We start from the raw sequence: 8,278 nt of genomic DNA, 5'->3' as shown, positions 1-8,278 counted from the left end.
CTGTACGATCTCCTTCCTCATTGTTTGTACACCCCTCTGGAGGTAGCAATGTATTATATGATAGCAATAATGAGATGGATGTTTTATAGTTTTCCTGTCAGCGGCGCTTTGACTATTTTTGTTCCACTGTAGAAATTTAGTAGCCTTTCTAGAATACAACTGCCCTGAAGCGAGGCGGAGCATACACAAACACACACATATATATAGGCGAATTCCGAACAAAGACGCACATCAGCCAGATGTATTGGAAATTTTTCCCTGAGGAAGCGTGAGAACTTTCCCGAAATTTTCAGTCATGGATGCCGCCATCTAACTGAATCATGTGTTTATAGGTGTTTAAGTAACACACATCTCTATGTCCCTCCTTCAGGAAGCTAGCACAGTGTTACATTTTTATGTTGTCCAGATGTACTAGTGATGGGCAAAACGGTTCTTTTCCGTGAGCGGCTCTGAACCGCTCACTCACCAAAATGAACCGCAGCTCTTACACGGCTCTTTTGAAGAGTTGATCAAGAGCGCCATCTAGCGAAGGGTTTCATAAACTCTTGTGATTTACCCTCCTTTCCCCCCCCCCCCCCGCAAACAATATCTAGATTTTTTTTTTCAATTACAGCACACTGCGTTTACGCTGCAGTTGATAGACACGCGTTGCGTTTCAATTAAAAAATCAACCAGAGAAATATGCAAAAAATCAAGCTTTTCTCTCTCTCTCTCTCATTCCAAAAATAATAATAATAAACTTTTTCCCTTAGGGGTCATTCAAGTATTACGTCAGCATCGAGAGGGGGGGTTTCGGATTTGCTGACTTTTGATGATAAGGGGGGGGGGGTTTGAAGGTTACTTACGTCATCAACCACCCGTTTCTGAAGATATGGGGGGGGGGGGGAGTCAAAAATGGCTAAAAATCTGCATACTTGAATGGCCCCTTATAGAAGATGGTTTCGTGCACTAAACCAGACACGTAAGATGGTCGTCTCAAGGCATGGGCCCACCCGGGGGTCTCAGGAGAAAAAAAGCCTCAGAAAAGTCATTTGGCCCGGGGGCCCATGTTGCTCTTAAGACGGCCCTGAAGATGGTGAGAAAAAAATCTCCATATTACTGTATTTGTATGAACATCCATGTTCTCATTTACGTAACAATCGATAAACGATTTGTATTCATCTCCTGTGTCGTCTTCATGGGCGGAGATACGGGAGGCGTGGGGGGGGGCATTGCTCTTCCCCAGCGTCAAAGATAGAGTCGACTGATCTAATATATAAATGTATATGTGAATTGACATCATCATCATCGTGCCGCCCCCCCCCCCTCCAGACTTCCAAGTCTATCTTTGCCTATGGTCGTCTTTTTTAATACGCCGGACAGCTTTTGATGTAGATTTTCGAGACATCTCACATAAAAATAAGCAATCACCGTTTTTTTTCTCTCGCACAAAAGTCATTTTGTAAGGAGTCGCGAAAGGTTCTCGTACGGAATACAGCCTTTATACCTAGCTAGGTATAAAGGTGTAGACTACGACACATTAGGAAAAAATACTTCGAGAGTGCGGGTTGGGTTCACAAGGGGTTACGTTGATAAACTTGAGTGATAACAACTCCCCCTCCAGTTCACAAAAAAAATGTATTGGTATAGGCCATTGTTCCCACCCTTTTTTTGTCCCAACGGCCCCTTCTTCAGAAATTTTGTTCTCCCATCCCCCCCCCCCCAACGCAATCTGAGCCATAGGATCCTATGTTATACCCGTAGCTTCTACCGCCCCCGGAACATTCCATCGCCCACGTTGGGAATCACTGGTATAGTCGCAAAGGAAGAGGTCGACAATCGTCCCCCCCCTTCTTTTATTCATTATAATAACGACTGAAATTACATACGAAATTTTAATTGAAAACCCCAGTAGCACAACGGTATCGGCATGCGTCGGATCGACGTCGATGCGACGCCGGTTCGTCGAGTGGATACCGAGCGTCGAAAGAGGTCGGAAATTTCTACGTGTCCGATACCGAACGGTATAGTAAAAATGTATTCAGTCGGTAAACGCCAAAATACCTTCATTTTTTGCTCTAAAATAGTTTTACTCTCACTTTTACAGCATTTCGTTTCGAAGGAGAATATCTTAAACGATAATTTGTTTCTTTTGAAATAATCTAAATTTTTCGCCCATCATAACGTCGCACTTGCCATTTATAACGACCGACAACGACAAAGAACGGTATAGGACACTACGCGTTTCTCCCCTCTCTCCCCTCCCGTCTTCCCTGTCAGTAAGCATCAACAAAGCCGGCCATTTTAAAAGCACGGCGTTAGTTACAAGCTGCGAAGGCCGGCGCTTTTATTGTTTATTAACGAAACAGTTGACGCCGAAGACAGCGTTTAGAGAAAAGGTAAGCATTATTTCACTATTCCTATCGAACTGTATGATAAATTTTCCAAGTATTAGATATTGTCAATGCTTATTTTTTTTTTTTACCGTCGTTTTTGATAAATCCGTTCCCTCCTGCTGGGCTGTGATCTTTGGCGGGCCCTTAGATCAGGTTAACATGGGCCCCCTGTAGTGAATTTACAATGTAAAAAAATAAATAAGGGTTGTCACGGCACTCTCTCTTGAGCCGTACGTGCCGTAACCTTGGAGCTGAGGCTATTTGAGCTCCTATGGCCCACATCTGGGGCGTAGCCATAAATTTCGTTCGGGGGGAGGGAGCCAAAGTGATAGAATAATAGATTTGGCCATCTTTTTCCCTTATATTCGATCATTTTCTCACATTTCGGGGGGGGGGGGGAAACCAGACCCCCAAGTCCCCCCCCCCCCCCGCTACGCCCTTGGCCCATATCCAGGGGTAGGGCGCTTAGACTAAGATCTGGGGCCCTTCTGTATTCATAGCATGGAAAAATCAAAAATGATGGTATTTTCCCCGGGGGGGGGGGGGCCTGTCAGCCCCACCCTTGTGATGAGCCATGTTGAGCGCTCCCTATAAATTTTGCGCTGAGCCCCCAACCCATATTCACGAATATACACAATACCACAAACCATTCCTCCTGCCTACGGGACGATTAGGGATTTTCAGCCCCCTCAATATTTTTTTCTTGTTAATAATTTTCATGTCAAACTGAATGATCATGGGCAAGGCAAGGTTGTAGCGTTCCGTCTTGGGGTCCCTGTTAAAAGGTTGCAAAATAAGTAAACATATTTTTTGTGAGGCTCCATTTGGCCCGATGCCCCAGCCTATTTACAGGCCCGATTTTTTGCCATTTTGTATCCTAAGCCTCACCCGTGGGCTATCAGGACAGGGGTTTTTATGTTCTCTGAAGTAAACTTTTGTATAATATTATGTATATTTTATATGAATTATATTTTTATGTAGAAATTAAAGTTATTGAATTTTGTCATGACAGAATTCAATCATCATGCCCTCCTTTTCCCTGAATGCAAGGGAGCATGCTTAAAATTGTTTAAAGTATGTACGTAATAAATCAAATATGAACATGGAAATTTATTTGAAATCTATAGTATATACTTATTTGAAATTTTACATGCTATGAGTTAAACTTGACTGAAACTTCAACACAATGTGATAATTGGCTATATAAAAATATCACTCTTTGGTCTTGGCACACTATTCTATACAGTGTTAAAATATTTCATCAATAACAATGTAACTTCTTTTGTCTCTGGCCACATTCCTTACTCTCTAGGTCACTCTCATGCTTGCACACTCTGTTGTTCTTTTTTTTTTTGCCTCACAGCCTAGTTCATTGCTCTTTAAGCCAATCCCATGCTTATACACACTAACAAACCTGACCCCCAGCCAATGATTTGGCTGTAGTTAGCATGTTTACAAATCACATATCGCTCTCTGTAATTGTATCTTTACCCAAAACATTATAAAAACTATTCCATCACTCAAAATCAGACATTGTATCAACAACCTTGGGGTTAAAAAATCTTTTTTATCATGAAATGGTTCCAACTTTCCCAAAAACTAATGTAATTGCAAAGAAGCCAGAGCCACATTTTTGTTCGATAAATTCAAGATCCTTATTTCTCTCTTCTTTTGTGACATTAATTCCCTATTAGAAGTTAACACTGACGAGCTTATAATAAATGCATAAAAGTGTGCATCTGTTAATTATTTTTCATATATATTTTTATATTCTGATGACAAAACCGTTGTATTGTTTGATGTTGATGCTTCTTTTATCTTCAATTGCAGCTTTTTCCATGCCAATACACATTCAGCTATGGAGCAGTTGTGTGTGTGTTCCTTTGTACAAAATAGTTAATTAATTGGCTATTGGTTTCAGAATTGCAATTATGTCCTTGACATTTCTTTTTTAATAAATATTTAAGATTTCACTAGAGATGTTACTATCTGAGATCTGTGGTCTTCACAAACTTTGGTAACAACTGACGAATTTTTAACATAATATTCAAGAGAATCACAATAAGTATTGTATTCCATCATACCTCTGCAGGAAGACCAATGCACTTCCACCTTACACATGATACCATGCTTTTGAGAGATGATTGCGGAAGAATCTAAATATACTTTTAACATGCTTTGTTACATCAGTTTTAACCAAATCTTCGACTAACAAGTTTAAAATGTGGGCACTGTAGCAATAAGTAAGTCCCGAAAAGCCAAGCTTTTCATCCAGGGTCTTTCTGGATGAAACCATATTTGCAGTAACAAAATTTGATATGTTACATATGAAGTTTTCTTCTGTTGACTTCACTGAACTAAAAACCACATTTGCTAAATAATTTCCAGCATGTGATAAGTCAGATGTGTCAATAGTATCAACATAGATGGCTTTACCACACTATTTGATAACACACAGAATTTATTCATTATCCATCCATTCATCGCCATGCAATTTTTGATTTTCTAAGTCAACTTATAATATACATTATAATATAAAAATATTTGAAAATGCATTTAAATTAATTGATATTTAAAATAATCTAATAACAATTTAAATCACTTTAGAGCTGCATAAATAATTTTATTCAATTACAACAGATAATTTTTTACATCTGAAAAAAATTGATTTAAATCATGATTTAAACTGCTGGTTTAAATCACTACAACCCTGATCATTTTGTCACACACTCACCCGATTTCTTGCTCTCTCCAGGTCACTCCCATATTCACACCCTCTAAATCACTTTTTGTTACTCCTATGCTTGCACACACTGTTACTCATGTGCTTGCACATTCTTTTTGCTGCATAGTGACTTAGTTCCATGATCTCTTGATAGAGTGGGAAGGTTGAATGACATGACCAGTTGACTACTTGACCAGTCATTCCTTAAATTTGCAGCCCCTTTGAAATTTTCGCCTTGAGCTATAGCCCACTTAGCCTCTTTGTGAATACGCCATTTGGGGGTACCTTACCAGATTCCTGTCTGGGGGCCATCTTCAAGATGTAAAGAGGGGGGCATGCCTACTTGGTGATGTTGAAAATATTTATTAGCCCATTAACTTATATATAGATCATGGGGCCTCTGATATACTAATCTGGACCCATAATCGCTCAGAGCAGAATTTTTTATGTGGTTCTGTGTAGTATATTTCTAATGTAAGTGAACAGTGATTACATTCTTTTTCAGCTCCCCTTTCCACTCTATATGCAAGGGGCTATGATTAAAATTGTTCAAAGTATGTTCGTGAAATATTAATAAGCAAATGTATACTTTGAAATTTTTATACCACATGTACCTATTTGGAATTTTTCTAGGAGTTAAACATGACACAATGAAACTGCGATACAATGATAATTCCCTATATAATGATACCATGCTGTCGTCTCTCACTATTCCACCAATAAATCATGTGCAACGGTAAGTATTTTTCTTTTTCTTTAAATACCATTCAATTGGAATTTTACCTTTTATGATATTTTATTATTTTAAATAAAAGTTGTATCAGAAAAAAAGGAATCAACATGCGTTCTAATCTGTTGGAAACTGATGTTCAACTGCAGGGGCGTAGCCAGAAATTTCGTTCGGGGGGGGGGGGACCAAAGTGACAGAACAATGGATTTGGCCATCTTTTTCCCTTTTTTCGGTCATTTTCTCACATTTCAGGGGGGGGGGGAACCAGACCCCCAAGTTCCCCCCCCCCCTCGCTACGCCCTTGTTCAACTGCCATGGGGGCAAATGTGGTTAAAATGGTAAACTTGTATAACACAACCTTGAAAAAGTTAGTGAAAATTAATTATCAAATATTTTTAGTATAGACAATTCCTACAATAATGATGGTAATTTTGTATAATTTGTAATATAATTTAAGATGTACAGTATATATGAAGTTAATGCATTGAACGATTATTCTCGGAGTGTGATTGTGCAGCTGATTGCTATACAGGGTTGTCATGAAGGAAATATTGCTGAGTTGGAATATCCCTCATATCATATATATGGCCTTGCTACGTTGAAATAATCTGTTTTTACAGTTAATAAAACCTTGACATAGAAAGTCCAAGCATAGGTCTCCATACACAACTAAAAGAAATAAAAATAATTTGAATTGTACACAAAATGGTTTCAAAGTGGTGCATTTGTTTGTAGTTTATGTGTACAATTGCAGACTATTTATATAACTTGCAATAAAATAAGGAGTAAAATCAAATTTCAGGATACAATGTAAAGAATATTCATAAGTACAGTATAAATGTGTTTTTTTTTTTTTAAATTACAGTTTTTCCTGTGCAACTGTGCTTAGGTTTTTGAAAATGTGATTGTGGAGACTTGAGCAAAAATTAGTGGAGCTTCTGCATTAATTTTCATTTCAAAAACCATGTTTTGAACAATTTAGAGTGAAAATTAATTATCAATATTTTTAGTATAGACAATTCATACAACCTGAAAATTAGTTTATCAAATGAACAAAACATTGCTTTAAATCTTGACCTCTACAAAAGATTAAGATTTAAAGCAAGATCTGAGTATATTCTTGTATATGCACACACACATAGTTTGTAATTTTTTTACTACATTTTGTCTTATTTTCATTCTATAAAACTGAATTTGTTCGGCTAAGAGTCATCCAGTAAATTTCAGTCACTGTTTAGAAAGTCCAAATCAATCCAGAAATCAGATTTTTTTAACGTGAAGCTCAAGATGAACACCCGCTGATGCAAAACATTTCCAACATCCAGTGCAAATGTATCAGTAGCTATTATTTTTTGTGGTATTCGTGTGATTGGTCTGAGAGATTATTTTGATGTTAGAGAATATGATTTTTTCACACCATAAAGTTATCAAAGATATTGGTGGTTCAACATTTCAATATATACCTATTTAAAATTATCATGATTTCATGAAATATTGTTGGGGGGGGGGGGCGGCTTGAGCCAGTGAAAAGTTGCACCTGCAAATTATACTCATAAAATATATTTCTCTAATGTAGGCTACTATCAAAATATTCTCAATATTCAATAAATTAAAAGAAATGTATTTTCAATGTTTTATAGGTTTTGTCTGAAACATAAGATTGCTGAAATTTTTTGCTGGCATGAAGCACCCTGTTCCATGTGCAATAAAAGTTCGCAGCTGTGTTAAAAAAATTTATCAATATTTGAAAATATCTCTTTAAGAACTTGTATATGGAGCAATATTAAATCATGTCTAATAATTCTATTTGTGCTCGCTTTATCTTTGCTCTCTTCATTTAAACCGCAGAAAACTGGAACTAGTTTTATTTGAACAGGTCATATAAAATGCATTTAAAATTATTGGTGTTGTGTTCAAATGGCCTGAATTTCTAGAATCCTGTACGTATATAATGTGAGGTAAGTATGCCAGTAATAGGCTTCCTTTTTCAAGTTTTAAAAAATATATATCAAAAGTTATGAGAAAACTCTGTAGCTTTTTTTACCATATACCAAGCTATATTCTTTCAGTTGCCGTTCGGTGTCCAAGCTGGTTTTGAAAAAAAAAATTAGGTGGAAAAAGGATGCCAATAATCAGTCAAAGCAAGACATTTCATTTTGCACTAAGAGTAATAATTTCATATTCTAAATACAAAATTGATTGTGCTTTAAAGACGTTAAACAAATTGCACTTGAAGTTGAAAGGGTGGCGGCCTACTCTAGGGTCAATCATTTTCACATTATTCAAATTGTATGACGTGACATTGTAATCAGGCCTACCAATCTTGCTGAAGTGATACCCTCCTCTGTGAACAATCTTAAATACATTTTGCTTTCAAACATACTATATCTTTTAAGAGAATTCTTTTCTATCTACATACAGATATTAAGACAAAAAAAAAATAATGAG

At 37.2% G+C, this 8,278-nt stretch overlaps 1 long non-coding RNA gene across 1 annotated transcript; it reads left to right on the top strand.

Moving 5' to 3' along the window:
* The first annotated feature begins 1,900 nt into the window (after window positions 1-1,900).
* LOC149084062 (uncharacterized) lies at window positions 1,901-7,631 on the top strand. Its single transcript, XR_016192941.1, has 3 exons — window positions 1,901-2,378; window positions 5,734-5,836; window positions 7,471-7,631. It is a non-coding gene; the product is annotated as an uncharacterized LOC149084062 (long non-coding RNA).
* The last annotated feature ends 647 nt before the right edge of the window (window positions 7,632-8,278 follow it).

Source organism: Pholcus phalangioides, unplaced genomic scaffold, assembly GCF_987345545.1.
Source record: "Pholcus phalangioides strain wild (caught in Gottingen) unplaced genomic scaffold, Ppha-v1.0 ptg000008l_1, whole genome shotgun sequence".
In the NCBI taxonomy this organism is placed as follows: Eukaryota; Metazoa; Arthropoda; class Arachnida; order Araneae; family Pholcidae; genus Pholcus; species Pholcus phalangioides.
This window is presented reverse-complemented; position numbering and strand designations above follow the sequence as displayed.